This window comes from Peromyscus leucopus, chromosome 3 (assembly GCF_004664715.2).
Source record: "Peromyscus leucopus breed LL Stock chromosome 3, UCI_PerLeu_2.1, whole genome shotgun sequence".
NCBI lineage: Eukaryota > Metazoa > Chordata > Mammalia > Rodentia > Cricetidae > Peromyscus > Peromyscus leucopus.
The window spans coordinates 113,528,174-113,547,259 of NC_051065.1; the positions used below are offsets into that span (position 1 = coordinate 113,528,174).

General features: G+C 44.4%; 1 protein-coding gene across 3 annotated transcripts in view; it reads right to left on the reverse strand.

The window, feature by feature from the left end:
- The window catches only part of Frmd4b (FERM domain containing 4B), a 334,065-nt gene that overhangs the window by 239,144 nt on the left and 75,835 nt on the right, over nucleotides 1–19,086 (reverse strand). The window lies entirely within an intron of this gene.

The following is a 19,086-nucleotide window of genomic DNA, read 5'->3' on the forward strand; positions in this document are numbered from 1 at the left end:
TACCCACCATATATAATCAGGGCTGTCAGGGGTAGGAGCGAGAACTCAGGATAATAGCACCTTAGACTCATGTCTCAGGATTACTGAAACCAGCAGGGCAGCTCTGACTCCAGTTTTGAACAGACGACGACTATGGTAAGGATGAAGCTGGCTGTGATGCTGCCAAACTAACCGTTAGTGTGGGCACGGTGCCTTCGAGACCATTTAGATGTATCCATCACACTCCCTATAAACGACATGGCTTTCCCCTGGAGACTCTGCTTCAGTCAGTGAGCATACCTCCCCCTTGTCAATGGTGTGGCCAAACTGCTTCACAGAGCAGTGCACAAACACTGGACAAGGAGGGCAGACGCAGCAGATGTGGCTTTCATTGTTCCATTGTGTAGATGAATGAGATACTTGTCTCCCTATCCCCTTGGCGGTTCCCCGCCCACGTGCCCCTCTCTAGCCCCTTTGGATATGAGTGCGAGGGTCAAGGTGGTGCAGGAGGCCGAAGGAACTCAACATGGTTCCCTACAAGCACCTTATGCCCTGCCCTGTTCACAGTTGCCACAGAACAAGTCCATCTTCCCGAGCCGACACCATGCCAGTCAATTTCTCATGGGTGTGACAAAGATCTTAAATGATTTCAAAGGAAGAGATCTTTGTTCACGGTTTCAGAGGTTTAGCTCCGGCTTGGCTTCCTCCATTGCTAGGAGGTAGACTAGAACACCATGGTGGGAGGAGCATGTGGACGGACAGAGAGGAGGCCATCACAGCACGGACAGAGGGAGAGAAGGAGGGAGGTTCAGACCATCAAGGACCCACCCTCATGACTTCTTCTTTCCAACTTGGCCCTCACTTTCAATAGTTGCCCCACCTTCCAATAGAGCAACCCATTTAATCATTCACTAATGAACGAATCCGAGGATGAAGCCAGAGCCCATCCACTGAGAACTTTAACACACAAGCATTTTGGAAGACACTCAAGTCTAAACTGTGATAGATTTTAGGAGATCCGTTTACAAATAAAACACAGTGCAGGTGGGGCGTTCCATGCACTATTATTTTCCAGTGTCCTTCTAGAAGGAATTCCCAAGTTGTTTCAGGAGCGAGTTCATTGACTTTACTATTCCAAAGCTGATAAAGGCTGCTTTTGTGTTAGCTATTTTAACCAAACATTAAAATGCCAAAAGCTAGCCATGGTGGCTCCCACTTGCAATCCCAGTACTCAGGAAGCCGAGACAGGAGGATTTCCAGGAGCTTAAGGCTAGCCTAGGCTGTGTTGTAAGTCTGGGCGTGTTTGTCTCTAGAGTGAGACCTTGTCTCAGCAAAGAAGCAAAGCCAGTAAAATCGGATGTAAACGGCGAGAACTGGTGTTTAGAGAGAGTAGGGATGAGAGGAGGAAATGGGCAGTACAAGACGAGAATGAAGATTCTGCTCACTCCCTTGACCCTCATAATTTTAGGGTAAACCACTGGTTTCAGAAAAATTACATAGAGATAGATCCTAGACTAAGCCCCCCCCCTTTATAGATAAGATAAATGAGGGTCAACACGAGGAGACATGTAAGAGGTAACACAATCACCCTCAAAAGACTTACACACTTCCTACTTCATTACATCTTGTGCCAAGTCTTTAATGTATCCACTAGGCAACAAAAACTTAAGCAGTCAAGCCATTTAGTGCTGACTAAATATACCAAGCCATGTTGCATACATCAAGCATAAGAAACTAGTTCAATCTCTTAGGTAAGCAGACATCACACAGCTTAAATAAACTCAGACCACAAGAGCAGAAAGGGGAAATAAACAGAACCTTCCCGATTACCTAGAATAGCTACCATCGATTGAGGACCAACCTTAAGACATGCAGCATCCCATGCCCATCACTTACGGTGACACTAATGCTTCCAGGAACTCTGAAAATAACACACACATTAACGTGCCCTGAAAACGAGGAAACCGAGCCAGAAAAATGAGATACCCTGTCTGAGGTTGCACACAGCTAGTAAGTTCTCTGGTCCTATGACTCCCCATATACACACCAACTTCCTGTCTGTGATGAGCTGCTCAATAAGTCACGGAAATAGGCATCTGCTTGGAAACCCCGGAGTCTAGGAATAGAAGCAGCATGGAAAGCATTTAAATGAGCTAAATAGAAGAGAGAAGAAACAGACTTAGCGCATCATTGTGGTTTCAACAGGCTCCCGCTTTGAGCACTTGGTCCCAGCTGGTGGCACACTTGTGGGAAACTGTAAATTTTGGGAGATGGGATCTAACTGGAGGGAGTCGTCACTGGTGGTCTAACTTGGAAGGCAATTCTAGGCCTCCAGTGCCCTCCTTTCTCTGCTCCTTGTCCATCATGGGGTGAGAACCTCTCCTGTCACATGCTCTCCTGTTATGGTGTTCTTCCCAAGTGGATGGAGCCAAGTAACTTGGATTGAACCCTCCGGGACCAGGAACCAACAGTAAGTCTGTCCTTCCTTTAAATTGTTCTTTTTGGTATTTCGGTCATGGTGACATGAAAGTAACTAATACAAACACTAGAGGAATCTGTTTTATAATTATTCTATCAATGGGGGGCACGCCAAAGATCAGAGAACACACCAACCATGTAAATGTAATTACAACATACAACTTAATTCTTAGAAGTCAGCCGAAGAAACTTGTGGTATTAGGTCCTTGACAATGGGACAAGAAGAGCAGGTTCTCGGTGAGTTAGAATGAATGGCTTTGGTTCAAGAGCAGCATTCTTTTTCTAGGGCTGTCATAACAAAATGAGGCAGCCTGCACACTTAAATGAGCAAAAGCTATCTCTTCGGGGTTCTGAAGGCTGGAAGTTCAAGATCAAGGCAACGGCAGGGTGATTTGCATGTGGTCTCCATTCTTGGCTTGCAGATGGCTGCCCTGCACTTTCTTTGTACAATCTTTCCTCTGTGTATGCAGCCCTGGTGTTTCTTTCTGTGTTTACCCTTCCTCTTTTTACAAGGACATTAGTCAGATTATATTAGGACTTGTCTTAACAGACTCATTTTGCTGGCTCGTTTTTTATGTCAACTTGACACAAACTAGGTTCATCTGGTTAGGAGGATTAGTTGGGGAAATATTTCCACATATCAAGCAACAGGCAAGTCTGTCCAGTATTGTCTTGATTAATGATTGATGTGGGAGGGCCTCACCATTGTGGGTGGTGCCACCCCTGGTCAGATGGTCTTGGACAGTATAAGAAATCAGGCTGAGCAAGCCACTAGGAGCAAGCAAGTAAGCAGCAGCCCTTTGTGGCTTGACTCCAGGTTAGATCTTTGAGTTTCTGCCATGACTTGTCAGTGATGGAGTATGACTTGAAGGTTGTAAGATGAAATACACCCTTCACTCTCCTAAGTTGCTTTTGGTTATAGTGTTTTCTAGAACATCAAAACTAAGAGGCTTTCAGAGGCCAGATAGAAGAGGGTATCACATCGGCTGGGACTCTGAGAATTAAACTTGGATGATTTGGAAGAACTGCTAGCACTCTTAACTGCTAAGCCATTTTTCCAGCTCTAAAATAAAATTACATTTTATTTATTTGTGTGTGTGTGTGTGTGTGTGTGTGTGTGTGTGTGTACACACGTGCGTGCGTGCGTGCGTGCGTGCGTGCGTGTATTCTGGTGATTGAACTCAAGTCTTCAGGCTTAGGGGTAAGTACCTCTACCCATTAAAGTATCTTGTTAGCCCATAGGTAAAATTTTAAATTGTGTCTCACATCGACATTAGTTTTTATGTAAGTATAAAATAAAACTGTAACCGATAAAATGTAACACTGAAAATCCCTTGAGCAGAGTCTGGTGGCAGAGGCCAGCACACCACATCAGCCTCAGCATGGCTAGCTTTGCCTTCAAAGTTGCAAGTGATAACATTTTCTTTGAGCACCACATGAAACAGTTGGCTTCATATGTAAACAACCAGCATAAAAGGATGCACAGCATTAATGAACAGAATCACTTTACACATAAAATGCTTGGAAAAACTTCTGAGAGGAACCAAAGCACAGGAAATCAAGGTCGCCATCTCACACCCGCCTCTTGAATTTGCAGACACTAAACACACTTATGATAGGAAGCCACTGACATTGGCTTTGTTTCTTAACTTCTGTAGCCAGGGAGTCTCCCTCCCCAGTTCCCACCCTCAATGAAACCATGAATAAGACCTATGTTCTGTGTACCACATCTGGGGAAATGCTGAACTCAGGCTGAGTGTTAAGATGCTATCAACTGGTCAAAACAAAAACAAACAAAAACAAAACAAACGAACAAACAAACAAAATGTATAACACTTAGCACTGATTATTAAGGAAACAGAGTGAACTATAGTCAAGAACTACCTCACACCCATCTGAGTGGCTATGAGAAACAGGAAAAAACAAGAATTGACAACAGTGTGCAAAACCCAGAACTGCTGCACGGTGCTGATGGGGATGTAGGATGCTGCACTGTTAAAGAGTTTGCAGACCCTCAAAAGATGAGTCATAAGCTTTCCACGTGGTTCTTCAGTGACCCCTCTAGGCATGCTCCTCAAAAAAAAGTTGTACACTGATGTTCATAGCTGCATTTTTCCAATAGCTAAAGCAGGAGACAATTCAGAACTCGATTGACAGATGAATCAACAAAATTAATACACCGTTCAATGGAAGGTTATTCAACCTTGAAAAGAATGAAATTTAGACACATGGTAAAATGGGGGTGAATCGCAAAAACATGACACTAAATGGAAGGAGCCAAACCACAGAAGACAAGTATTGTCGAGTCAGAGAGAAAAAACAGAAGACACCAGGAAGTGAGGAACTGAGGGATGGAAGTGAAAAGGAGGAAAGAGGTTTAGTTTGAGATGATGCCAAAGTTCAGAACATGGCTGCCAGTTGGAGTTTGAACAGTGCAAATGTACTTACTCTATTGAAACTGTACATTTTGAAATGGGAACATGAGTGCTGTATATATTTTACCACCAGAAGGAAAATTGCTCAGAAAAAAAAAATCACAGGATTAAAAGTGGGCAGGAGGATGAGGAGCTATTCCTTAGAATCAGTGAAACGTGCCATTCTACTAAAGAACCTAACAGTTGACAAATGCCTGGCTTGCTTAGATGACGACTTCACAGCCCAGAACGCAGGGAGGGCTTCGAGAAAAAGCGTCATTCTAGGAAGGACTTCTTGGTGAGGAAGGCATGGGACATGTCTTAGTTAGGGTTTCTGTTGCTGTGACAAAAATGTCATGACCAAAAAGCAAGTTGGGGAGGGAAGGGTTTATTTGGCTCACACATAAGCATTGCTGTTCATCACCAAAGGAAGTCAGGACAGGAACTCAAGCAGGGCAGGAACCTGGAGGCAGGACCTGATGCAGAGGCCTCGGAGGGGGGCTTCTTACTGGCCTGCTTCCTCATGGCTTGCTCAGCCTGCTTTCTGATAGAACACAGGACCACCAGCCCAGGGATGGCACCACCCACCATAGGCTGGGCACTGTCCCCCATTGATCACTAATTGAGAAAATGCCTTACAACTGGATCTCATGGAGGCATTTCCTCAGCGGAGGCTCCTTCCTTTCTGATGACTGTAGCTTGTGTCAAGCTGACACCCCAACCCAGTCAGTACAAAGCACAAAGGTTAGCCTCTGCTCTTGGGAGTTGAAAGCCACAGAGGGAGCATCACTGGAGGTCCCACACAGCCTCAGGCTCTCCCATTGACTCAGCCCTACCTGCTGTCTCGGTAGCAGTCCCCAGGGGTGACATACAGTAAGTAACACAATGTAAAACAACAAACCCCATCCATGAGCCACACTCAAAGCAATGAAAGTTTCCTTTACACGTGGATTTCACATCCTATCTTCACTTTTAAAAAAGACAGAACCACACACAATTTAATGTCCTTGTATTGATTTTTTCCAGTCCAATTTCTCCTTAGCTATATCACAGGCAACCACTATCGTGAATTAAATATATATCTATTTATGTGTGCAGGTATTTTCTATGGTTTTGCGGGCTTGAGCATTTTTAAAAGTGCTTCATATTATATTGTACATTTTACTCAAAGTTTTATTTTTATTTTTTAGCTATTTTCATTTTGCTCCACAGAGCACTGGATCCCTCACTGCTCTGTAGTGCTCAGTTCATGTACAATTTTGCTCAAAATAATGGACACCGCAGTACACACTGTATTTGTGACCTTTCTGTCCCCGGGACAGCATACCAGGCAGATGCAGTTTAAGGGGTGGAGGATTTATGCTGGCTTATGGTTTCAGAGGGTCTCAGTCCATCACAGCAGAGCAGACATGATAGGGCCGCACTACATGGTGGCAGGGCTGTAAGGTGCAGGCTTTTTCACACAGTGAAGACAGGAAGCAGAAAGCTTGGGGTGGAACCAGGGGTAAGCGTAACCTTCCAAGGCCTGCACCCAGTTACCCACTTCCACCACTCACACCTCGTTCCCCAATAGCTCTACAACATCTGAACAGTGCCCCAAGCTGGAGACCGAGCGCTTAGAACCGGAGCCTTCAGGTTCAAACCTTAGCCTATGTCATAGTTAACTTTAGTTGCCAAATTAACATACTGGGGAAAAGGAAGCCCTCGACTGTGGCAATACCTTCATCAGACTGGCTGTCAGCATGTCTGAGGCACCTCTCTCTCTCTCTCTCTCTCTCTCTCTCTCTCTCTCTCTCTCTTTCTCTCTCTCTCCCTTCCTTCCTACCTCCCTCTCTCTCCATTCCTCCTTTTCTTTCTTTTTTCAAGACAGGGTTTCTTTGTGTAGCCCTGGCTGTCCTGGAACTCACTATGTAGACCAGGCTGGATTCAAACTCAAAGATCAGCCTGCCTTTGCCTTCTGAGTGCTGGGATTAAAGGCATGTGCCACCACCGCCCAATGGCACACTTTCTTAGTTGCTGATTGATCAAGGAGATCAATGCCATCCCTAGAAAATTGGGCTTGAGCTATAGAAGAAATGTAGCTGAGCACAGCAGAGGAAGTAAGCCAGTAAGCAGCATCCCTCTGTGGTCTTTGTTTCAATTTCTGCCTCCAGGTTCCTTCTTTGACTCCCCTAGATGACAGAATATTACTGCAGTGGTTTGAAGGAAGATGCCACCATCGACTCCTATGTTTGATGCTTGGTCCCCAGTTGGTGAGACTGTTTGGGAAGGATTAGGAGGTCTGTCACTGTGGGAGGGCTCTGAGGTTTCAAAGACTCCCACCATACCCAGTGTGCTTTCTCTGCTTCCTGTTTTCAGATGAAGATGTGAACTCTTAGCTGTTCCTACCACCATACCTTTCTTCTGCCATCCTGGGTTCTAACCCTCTGAAACCGTAAGCCCAATTCAATGCTGTGTTTTATAAGTTGCCTTGGTCATGGTATTTTCTCACAGTGATAGAAAAATAACTAACACAATTGTCTATAAAGCTAATTTGTTTTTAGTGTTTATCATAGTGTTAATCATCACAGCAACAGAAAGCAGGCTAGGACCCAGTGCATCTTTGACTGTTCTCTGCGCAACTGTGGAAGTTGTGTATGACTCACACTCTCTGAGCACCAGGCCACACTGTGAGGACACGAGCAGGAATTTCTCCCTGGGGTCCCTCAGTTCCCCTGAGTATTTGGAAATTCGGGTTAGTATTTTGTGAGTTGGAATGGGAGCACAGGGATGCTGAGCTGTGTACAGTACACAAGTGTCTGGAATCATCAGCCTTGTTCCCCACAAAGCAACCAAGAGGCTCCTCTTCAAACGGCATCCAGTTTGAAGTAGGATCTTTGTGTTGCCGAGGGTGTGCATCTGTGAGTCTAATTAGGGGGTGACAGCTCGTTCTCCAGTGCCAAGTGCCACAGCTGAAGCGCCTGTTTGCCTTCACTCCTTGCCAAATGCCACTGTCAGCCTTCAGACGTCTGCTGCTCTGATGGGCATAAAATGCCATCTCCCTGCGCTCTAAGCTTGTGGGGATTTGATTGTATTAGTGATGTGGGAAACCTGTTCATATTTCTGCGGCTCATGTCCCTCCCTAGGAAGGCATCAACCAGTAAAGCGTCCACTCCACTGGGTAGTTAGAATTCCCCTCTGATGGTGGGACCTATGCTGGAGATCTGGGGTTACGAATGTCTTCCACCAGTTTGTTATCTGCTTTTAATTTATGCTATCAGATCATGCAGACTTACATATTTTGATTATAGTGAAGCCCGTGTAATCTTAAGAGATACATTCCTAATTTATAAAATCTACTTTAACATCATAAAGATAGCCTTTATTTTCTCACCTTTTTTTTCTTCATTATGTGTAGTTTTTTTGATCCACCTCATAATTTGGTTTTGCATGAAGTGTGAATTAGGAATCTGATTGTGTTTTTCTTGCGGCGAATCAGTTGTGGTAACACCATTTACTTTTGAGCCCTGTGTTTCCCCCTTTTGACTTCTGATATATGCTGTGTGCTTTTGGAGGGGGTAATTTTGTGTGTGTTCATCTTCCCGCCCCACCTCTGCTGTGTGTCTATGAGTACAGGCACATATATAGCACGTGTGTAGAGGTCAGAGATGCTCTATCTGGCTTAGTCCTGCCTAAGTCTTGCACTTTATCTCATATCATCTGTTATTCATTCAGCTTCAACCACACCAGCTTTCTTTAGGGACACTAAACATCTCCAGCTAATTTCACCTTGGGACTCTCCACCTTGTAGCTTCCTCTTCCAGAAATTGGTTCTATAGTTAGGTGTATGGTTGGTTCTTGGTGTGTGCTCCTCAGCTCAGATATCTGCTCTCAGAGAAATCATTCTTAACCATCAGACAAGAGCGGTCCAACCACCCGTAATAGTGCACTTCCTCTGTTTCTGCCATTTAAATTTATCTTCTTTAACTTTTTAAAAAAGATTTATTTATTCATGTATTTTATGTGTATGAGTGTTCTGTCTTCATGCATACCATACGAAGGAATCTGATCCCATTACTGATAGTTGTGAACTACCATGTGGTTGCTGGGAATTGAACTCGGGACCTTTGGAAGAGCAGTCAAATGCTTTTAACTACTGAGCCATCTCTCCAGGCCCCCTTCTTTAACTTTTGTATGTAGATATGTATGTGTGTGTATGTAGTCACATGAGTGCAGAAGCCAGAGGCAAACCTCAGTTGTCTTGCTTCAGGATGGCATCTATTTTGTTTTGTTTTTTGGAAACAGAGTCTCTCACTTTTACCTGGAACCTTCTAGTTTGGCTGGTCAAGGAAGCCACAGGGATCCACTTGTCTCTGCCTCTATCCCCTACTTCCTACAAGTGCTGGGATTATAAGAATACCCGACCCTGCCCAGATTTTTTATGTGGGTCTTCAGGTTTGCATGGCAAGCATGTTACCAACTTCTCCTCAGACCACTGGTATTTGTCCACAGTAAAGACTGAGCTCTACAGAACTAAGGACCATATTGTCCTATTCTTTTCACACAGCATCACATAGTAGGTGGTCAATCAGTAGATGATTGTTAGACAAGTGAGTAAATGATCTTCTGTAGCAGGATTTTTTTGGACTGCCAGCTCCCAAATCATGACATGGAGACTTAATATTAGTTATGAATGCTCGACCTTAGTTTAGGCTTGTTCCACTAGCTCTTATAACTTATTTTAACCTGTTTCTCTTCATCTACATTTTGCCTTGGGCTTTTTTTTTTTATCTTTCTTTCACTCTGTATGTCCTACTTTCCTGCTTCCTCCTTGTCTGTGTGTCTGGTGACTACCTGGTTGGCTGGTCCCTGGTGTCTCCCTCTCATTCTTCCCTGAACCTAGATTCCTCCTCCTACTTTCTCTGCCCATCAGCCCCACCTATCCTTCTACTGCCTAGCTATTGGCCAGTCATTGAGCTTTTTTTATTAGACCAATCAGGTGCCTTAGGCAGGTAAGGGTGAAACAGCAACACATCTTTACATAGTTAAACAAAAGCAGCATAAACAAATTCAACACATCTTTACAGAGTTAAACAATTATTCTGCAACACAAACAAATGCAACACATTTTTACATAAAGCAAATATTCTATTCCACAGCAATCTTTCTTCACCTTGATTGTGCTTTCTGTGTCCTCTTATATCACACAGGTGTCTTCCCCAATAAGAAATGCTGGACAGACACCCATAGTCTCTCAAAGTGAAAGCTTGGCAGTGGACACACCACAAAGGGGCTTTTGAAGACATTCCTCTTCAGCACACCCGGGGTATAAGTGGTTAACACAGTGAAAGTCACACTCCCCACTCTAACTTAGATCTACTCCTGAGAGATGGCTGTTAATAGTTTGTTTGTTGAAAATGTAAAAGAGATTTTAATTAGTCTACAAAGCAGTGTGGCTCCTTACTGCGTTTTCATAGGTGCTTGGTTTTGGTTGATCTTCCTGCTCCCTGTCCTCTTTCCCACGCCCCTGTCCCCTTCCCACTGGTACCAGTCTGCTTCTGGTATTAACCTTCCTTCCCTTCCTTCGTCCATCCCTTCTTCCTCCCTCCTTTCCTCCCTCCCTCCCTCCTTCCCTCCCTTCCTTCATTCTTCTCTTCCTCCCTCTCTCCTTCCTTCCTTCTTTCTTTCCTTCCTTCCCTCCCTCCTTCCTTCCTTCTTCCCTTCCTCTGTCCCTCTCTCCCTTCCTTCCTTCTTTCCTTCCTCTGTCCCTCCCTCCCTTCTTCCCTTTCTCTTTCCTTCCTTCCCTCATTCTTTTCTTCCTCCCCCTCTCTGTTCTGCTTTCTTTCCTTCCTTCTTCTCTTTCTTCTTTTTTTCTTTTCTTTCTTTTACAATTATTTATTTTAGTTTTATGTATATGCATGTATGTACACAAACCATGTTCCTGTATGCCTAAGGAAACCAGAAGGAGGCATCAGAAGTCCTGAAGTTGAAGTTGACAGGCAGTCACAGCCATCCTGTGGGTGCTGAGAGCAGAACCTGGGTCCTCTGCAAGTGCTCTTAACCACTGAGCCATCTTTCCTGCCCTGTCCCTCCATGTCACATGCCCCCTTCCTGTGAGACTCTTCCCCTTTTATGGCCTCCTTTTCGAGTTTCATGATCTCTACCCACACTTGCTTCAACACAAATATACATACATAAAAATCAGAAACTAGAATCCGTGTATGAGAGAAAACGTGATGTGTTTGTCTTTCCTGGGTTACCCACTCAATAAAATATTTTTTCAATTCCATCCAGTTTTCATTGCTGGAAATTATTTACCCTTTATAAACATCTGTATATCCATCCCAATTCTATCTCTCTATTCATTAGTAGATCAGACAACTTGAATGATTTAATATAAGAAGCCTAATCTTAATGGAAAAGTACATTTTTTTCACAGATGCGAACCTGTTAAGAAGGATGATATCAGTCCCACCCCTACAGGCTCTGATGCTGCCAATATGCAATGAGGTCCCTGGGACCTTAATTTTCAGAGGCTACTGTATATCACTCTAGACTCACTGGAGGATCATCATTTCTTTCTCAAAATGGGTACCTTTCCATCATTTCTGAGCTGATTCTAATGAGCCCACTGGTGGCTGGATGCTTATAGTCAGCTTCAGGACCAATGTCCCAGGAACCAACTGTGTGATTAGAGGGTTGGAGCTTCTGGCCACACCCTGTGACCTACAGAGACAGGAAGCAGGCTGGAATTTGAGTTCAATCACCAATGGCCAAGATTTACTCAGTCCTGCTTACCCAGTGAAATGTCCATAAAACTCTTAAACAGTAGTGCTTGGGGGAGGGGAGCATCTGGGTTGATGTAACACTCACCTTGAGGAGGAATGGCATGTCCCAGACTCCTGGAACAGAAACCACTGTTATAGGATTCTGGACTTTACCATTGTTTTTCTTTATCTGGCCTTACATTTTTGTCATCTATGAAAGGTAACAGTAAGTGCAGTGTGGCAGCAGAGAATTGCTAGATCTGAGGAGGGAACAAAAGAAGTCTAGCTTTGTGTTAAGTTGGTCAGAAGTCCAAGGTGCCTGGACTTGTGGTTTGTGCCTAATAGGACCACGCCCTTAGCCAGTGAGCTCTGTTAGCAGCAGAGACAGTAGTAGGAAGGGGCTGAGTCAGGCTGCACTAGAGTCCTCCTGGTGTGTCTAGTGAGCTGGAGAATTGACTGCTGTGGGAAACCTACACATTGGCTACTAGAACTGTTAGTAAATTTTGCTTAAAAAAATCCTCTGAAACAGATCATTCTAAAAGTCCATTATCCCTCTAAGATTTTATGCAAATTTTAACATTTCATGATTTCTTTGGAATTAGGTTATGGCTAATTTTTCTTCTAAACCTTCCAATTTTTCCAAGATTAGCTTTTTTTTTTTTAAATGAGAAAAAAGGTAACATTTCTCATTGTTTCTGGTAATAGAAAAATTTCGGAGGTATCTATATCCCTCATCTCATTGTTGTAACAAAATATCCCTCAGAAGTAACTTTAGCAAGTGAAGGGCTTATGCAGCCCCGAAAGGCATCAAGGCAGAGGCGTGAAACATCTGGTCACTTTGCATCTGTATTCAGGAAGCAGAGAGCAATGAACACTAGGACTAAACAAACATCCTACTTTTTATTCCATCTGGGATTCCAGCCCATAGAACGGAGCTGCCTACAGTCAGGCTGAGTCTCCTCACCTCAACCTATTCTAACCCGCCCTCCCTAATGATGCATAGATCTGTCTGCTAGGTGATTCTAGAAGTAATCAAGTCAACAGACAATCAAGATATTAATGTCCTACATTTAATTATAAGAGCTGGGCATGGGAGAGAGGAAACATAAGGGCACGAATTGCTCAGCAGTTCTTGGCCGAATGAATCATATTCTAGGTTCCTGGATATGTGTGGGTACCACAGCATCGTGCTTATTACTCCACTACTCCAGAAACAACAGCCACTTCTCCTGATGATCCATCCCATTCCCAATTTTCCTGTTTCACTCTATCTCCCCTCCCCTTATCTACAGCTAATGTTGGTCCAACCAGATGATTTATGCTTTCCGTCTTCCAGTTTTCAGTGGAACATCGCCGAGAACTCTGGTTCTCAAAGATTTATTTTCAACTGGTTTCTAGTCTTGCTACTTGTCGCCATGGGGACTTGTTTCAAGACATGGTCCTTTCTGGCTAGCGTCTGTCATGCCTCAATAAGCCCCCCTCTTCATTGCTTTAGGAGTTGGAGTTTAACTAGATTTTCATAGGCTGAGATGATTACTTCTATTTTCCACAGGTGCGCGACATCTGAGCATGTGTTTATGTGGCAGAGTCTAAAGTAAGGCTGGGTTTGAGTTCATAAGGTACTTAACGATGACCTTTTGGTCCTCCTGCTTCCACTTCCCAAAGGCTGGTATTATAGGCATGCACCACCACACTTCGTTTACATAGTGCTGGGGAATCAAACCATGGGCTTCAGGCATGCCAGGCAAGAACTCTGCCTACTGAGCTGCATCCCCAGCCCCTGACTGCTTCTGTTCTCGGTTTAGATCACTACTCCCCAACAACATCCCTACACACACTTTTCTGTTTTAATGGGCAAAATCGGGTCTCTGACTCTACATGACGGTAAACGGCCCAAGGATCAGATTTCAACTAAAATCTCCTATCACGTGGAGAAATTAAGCAGTTCTTAAATATTTAATAACACCCTGTAAGATTTTAGACTCCTGGGCTCCAAAATAATTGACAAAGTAATTTCTAAGCCGTAATTAACAAAAACAGGCAATCTTCCAAAAAGGCTCGCAAAGCTAAAGGAATCTCCTCAGAGCACTCAATGTGCGGCCGGCAGGATGCTCACAAGCAGCCCAGCCAATAAACAGCAGCAGGCAGAGAAGGCTTGGAGCCACCCTGAGCTGGTGTTGCCGGAAATGCTCTAGGAAGACGGGGCCATGGTCAGAAGGCTGGGACTTTTCCAGAACCTGCTTATTATCAGGTCTGGAGAATCATGGGAGGGGAATGAAGAGGTCTTTACAAGTCGAGTTCCTTTGAATGTTTCTAAACACTGCTCTTCTGACCTTCACAGTGGGCTAGTTACTGTTCTCAGGGCTGACAAAGGATGCTCAGAACCTACCCAATTACTCCAGGTCACCTCCAGGGAAATGCTTGACTGCTTATAAACCTACGTGCCCTTTTTCTTCACCTGCCATTTATCCATTCCTAGTACCATTCCCTTTGCAATCCACCCTTCTGCCCGTTCACCTCTCTTAACCTCTGATACCATCACCATGGTACAAGCACTAGTGTTTTTCCTTAGACTGTGCCATTAGCCTGTGTGTGTGTGTGTGTGTGTGTGTGTGTGTGTGTGTGTGTGTATGCATGCACACAGAGGCCAAAGTTGCCAAGTGTTGTCCTAATTGATTCGTCAATACTGGATGTCTCAGTAAACCTGGAGCTTGATTCATCTAGACTGGATCTCTCAGTGAACCTGGAGCTGATTGATTCATCTAGACTGGCTGTCCAGTAAGTCCCACCTATCCCCGTGTCGGCCCCTCTAGTTCTGGGATGACAGGCACATGCTGCCATGCCTGTCCTTTCACATGTGTGCTAGGAATCCCAGCTCAGGTCCTCCCATGTGTGGCAATCCCTTCACAAGGACAGCCATCCCCCCAGCTCCTCATTTTCTTGCTTTCTCACTTGACTCAAGACAATTCTTTCTTCACACAATAGCTGTACTGATGCATCTAATCATTTCTCTCCTGCTTAAAACCTTTCACTGCCTTATCATTTGACTCAGTCTTGACTTGCAGTTCCATCTTGGTTCCCACCTGCCTCTTGGCCCCATTTCATGCAGATCTTTGCTCTGGATGCCCTCCAACACTGACTTCTCGGCCAAACCCTAGTATCACAGTGCCTTTACAGTTGTAGTTCCCGATTCTTAAGCCACTGTTTCTCCCCATCTTTGCCTAGTGGACTCACCTCACTATTCCAATTCAACTCAATAGATGCTGCTTGTCCTGTGGATGGTGACATCCCCTTCCCAGGAGATGGCATGCAGTAGACACTGAATGGCCACTCATCAATGAAGGCATGTGTCGTTTTAGGTTAACTCTGGAGCCGACAGCACAGTGATTCTTCTCCCATTCAGAGTGAGAGCTCAGTGTCCAGTCAGGAAGGCAAGTTGCTCACTTTCAGGAGAGACACAGCTCACACTATGACTGTCCTGTCACACCCCACGACCTGGTAGAATTTCTAATACAGAACTCATTTCTCGAAAAGCACAAGAGTCAAATTAATTTCCACCTCCGTGACAAACTCACATGATTCTCTTGATGCTGCCTGATGTGAGGGAGCAACTGTGTAAGTTGTCACTCCTGGAAGCCAAGGGTAGAGAGCCTGAGTGGGGTGAGCGGTGTATGGTGGGGGAGATGGAGGTTACCTTTTCAGTGTTGAGGAAATAGGTTTGGATCCTGTTGCCAAGCATTCAGTATGAGAGGAATTCATTTACAGCCCAAATAAGGGGAGCAAGTCATTGAATTATTAAATCGGCCCAAGTTGAGGTAATTTTCCTCTCACTCTCTGAGTGAAACAGTAGCAGCAACAGCAATTTCTCTGCATAGTATCATGATTTATAAATCTCTTTTTGGACATCCATCACTTCTGTGATGTTGGCCAAATGTAAATATCATATCGGTTACTTATGTATTTATTATACTTGAGGTTGAAGCCTAGGCATCATGATCCTAGATAAGTGCTCTTCCACTGAGCTGTACCCAGGACTATATTTGTATTATATTTGTGGTTACAGGATCCAAGATCCTCGAATGAATAAATACAAGAATCTTGATTGAGAGGCCAGCTTCCAGAAATGCGAATGGATCAATAAGAAAGACATTGCAAAGCACATTCAAAAAGATCAAATCTGTGAGCTGATAAGAAGGCTCAGTGGGTAAAGGCATCTGTCACCAACATGATGACCCAAATTCAATCTCTGGGACCTACATGGTGGAAGAACTGACTCCTCCTACAAATTGTCCTCTGACCTCCACATGCATATTGTAGCAAAACACTCCCATCCTATTCAAATAAATAAACGCAAAGAAAAAGGAAACCTCAAATTGAGCCAGAGAGATGATTTAGTTGACATAAAGGCTTGCTGTACAAGTATGCATGTCTGAATTTCATCACCAGGAACCCACATAAAGGTAGGTTGAGAGAACAGATCCCCAAAGCTGTCTTTTGCCCTCAACATGCACGGCACGGTGCCCCCATCACATACACATATAATAACAAATAATTTTTTAAATCAAATTTGTTTTAGTATAATATGCTATAAAATAGGCCAAGTGTAACGTCTAACAGATATTGACAAATACATATAGATTCATATTCCTGTGGCCACTACTGTAATGGAGACACATGACATCTCTAACCCCTGAAATCTCCCTTCATGTCCTTTTATACCCATGCCTCCTCTTCCTTCCTCTCTTTCTTCATGCAATTGGTAATATGCTTTCTCTCATGAAAAACCAAAGAGAAAGAAAAAGAAACTGTCAAGGGCTGGATTTGCTGGAAAAGGCTAGGGCTGAGTTAGCTGATCCCAGCAAAGAAGGAAGAGATTCTGCTCTCTTCACTTCCAATTACTCTCTTTCTCCTCCCTATGCTTCATTTTATAGACCATGGGCTCATTTAGTCACAGAATCTTTTTATATCCAGCCTCATAAAATTGTAAGGTGAATCATTACAAAATTAATATTCAACAGGCTTTATATAACTCTGCTAATGCACTGCATAACTCAGACTTTTATCACACCAAGGCCTCTCAAGATCTATAAATGCAACCAAGTTCTAAGATAGTATTTTACTTCCAATATCCCCTCCAGCACCTCCACCCAACGAGATCACTAAATTTAGACCTAACATGACCACGAAAGTTAGCTCACCAGAGGGGAGGCTCCTATGAAGTTAACAGAAAACTCTGTTCTAATGAGTTTGTTTTGTGATGCTCAGGGCCCTCAGAGGCAGCAGAGAACCCAGACAGGAACCAGTGCAGATTTTCAAATCACATAACCCATGAGCTTCTGATACTTAACATTATCATCACTTCCCAGGAGGAAGAAAAGGCCCAAGAGTTCATTTAGAAAGAAGCCCAGACCCTCAGTGATATGAATGTGAACAGTGGCCCACCTAGAGGAGTCCCGAGGGACCCTTCAGTCCAATGGTCCTGTTTCACAGAAAGAGAAGCGAAGGCCCAGCAATGAGAAATTACAATCAGTTCGAAAGATCCAGACCTGCCCCCGACTCTGACTCTCAGCCATGAGATCTCTGGCCTCCCTCCATTTTCTTTTCTGTTTTCCATGTGGTAGGTACAGTGTGGAAACCTGTAAAACATTCACACGAGTTCAAGTCACCTATTGCTGATGACTTCCAGTCCTGACTCTGAGATAACCACTTGCAGACTTCCCAGGGGGCTGGAGCAGGAGGGTGGGGGAGCTGACAGAGTGATTTATGGGGTCACATGTTTATCAACACATCCTACTTTTTAATGCTTCTTCTTGGAGTTGCCTTGGCCATGGCACCTTCGCGCAGCAATAGACAAGTAACTAAGACAATCCCTTATCCGAATTTCCTCCAGGTGTCTTTGTCCTGCCATCATCCACTACATGCTAACATGACCTCCTTCTGGAGACTGACTTGCCAAGTCATGCTCAGATTGGGGGACCTGTATGAGATCCAGCATCCCCGCTGCCTGGGTACCACAGCAGGCAGGGGGCTCGGAAGGTCACAGTTTCCTTTTGAGCAAAGGGTAAAAACCAATGCAGCACTTCACAGCCACATTGTACCTAGATCCTGCTCCGCCTGGCTGGGGATGTGGCTTGGTTGCTAAAGTTCTCGCTGCCTGGGCAGGAAGACCTGAGTTCAGAGTCCTACCACTCATATAGAAAGTCTAGCTCAGCAGAGCATACCTGTAGTCTCGGTGCTGGGGAGGTGGAGAAAGGAGGAGCCCCGTGGCTTGCTGGCCTGCCAATCTTGGCTCATAACCCAAAATTCTGAGATGCTGGCTGCCCAGGTTGCAGTTGTTATTGAGATTTGCACTGAAGGACTTTACTAGCAGATGAAAAAGCCGTACAACTAGTCTTACTCTCTCTCTCTCTCTCTCTCTCTCTCTCTCTCTCTCTCTCTCTCTCTCTCTCTCTCTCTCTCTCTCTCTCAGGTCCTGGGAATGAAATCCACTGCTTCTTACATACTAGGGATGTGCTTTACCACTGAGGTAACCACCCAGATGAAGTTTTATTTCTGTACAGGTGTATGGTATGTGTGTGTGTGTGTGTGTGTGTGTGTGTGTGTGTGTGTATAAGTGTGGAGGCCAGAGGTTAATGTTGGATGTCTTAATATTTCTCTACTTTATTATTATTATTTTGAGACAGACTCTTGCTGAATCTACAGCTCTCCAATTTGGAAAATTAGCCCAGGCCATAGCTACATTTCAACACTGGCCCCCTCATACAGCCACAGAAAGGGATCCTTTCCGGGCTTCAGCCCATCTCATTGTTGACCTGTGATATCACTGTGGTCAGGGTGTTGATTTCCAGGTGAAGCGGGGAGGCTCTGGAGTGTAAAAGCAATACTAGTGTAATCTCTTCCTTTTCTACCCTAAATAAACCACCATAAACCATTGCTACCTCTGTTCCTGAGACTTCAGAGAGAACTGCTGCCCTACAAATAGTCAGGCATTGATGGGTGACAGCTGCAGGAAGTGCCACGGGAAGATTGATGGCAATGTACCCTGGATCAGTGGGAAAGTAAACTATCATTGGTTAATGTATTAGTTACCCTCCCTGTTGCTATGAGACAATACCTTGACGAAAGCAACTTAAGGGAGAAAGGCTTTATCCCAGCTTACAGTTTGAACAGATACATGCCATCATGACAGAGAAGTCTTCGCAGCAGGAGCGGAGACCAGCTCTTCACACTGTGTCTGCACTTGGGAAGCAAAGGGCGGAAAGAAAGTGGTACCAGACTATACAGTCTCAAGGTTCATCCTTGGAACCTACTTCTTTTTAATCAAAGCTTCACCTCTGAAAGGTCCCACAGCCTTCCCAAATAGAACCAGCAGCCAGGAACCAGCACATTAGCCTATGCGGACAGTTCACACGTAAGCCACAACAATTATTAATGTCTACGGTGGAAGATGGCAACATTCAAGGGATTCA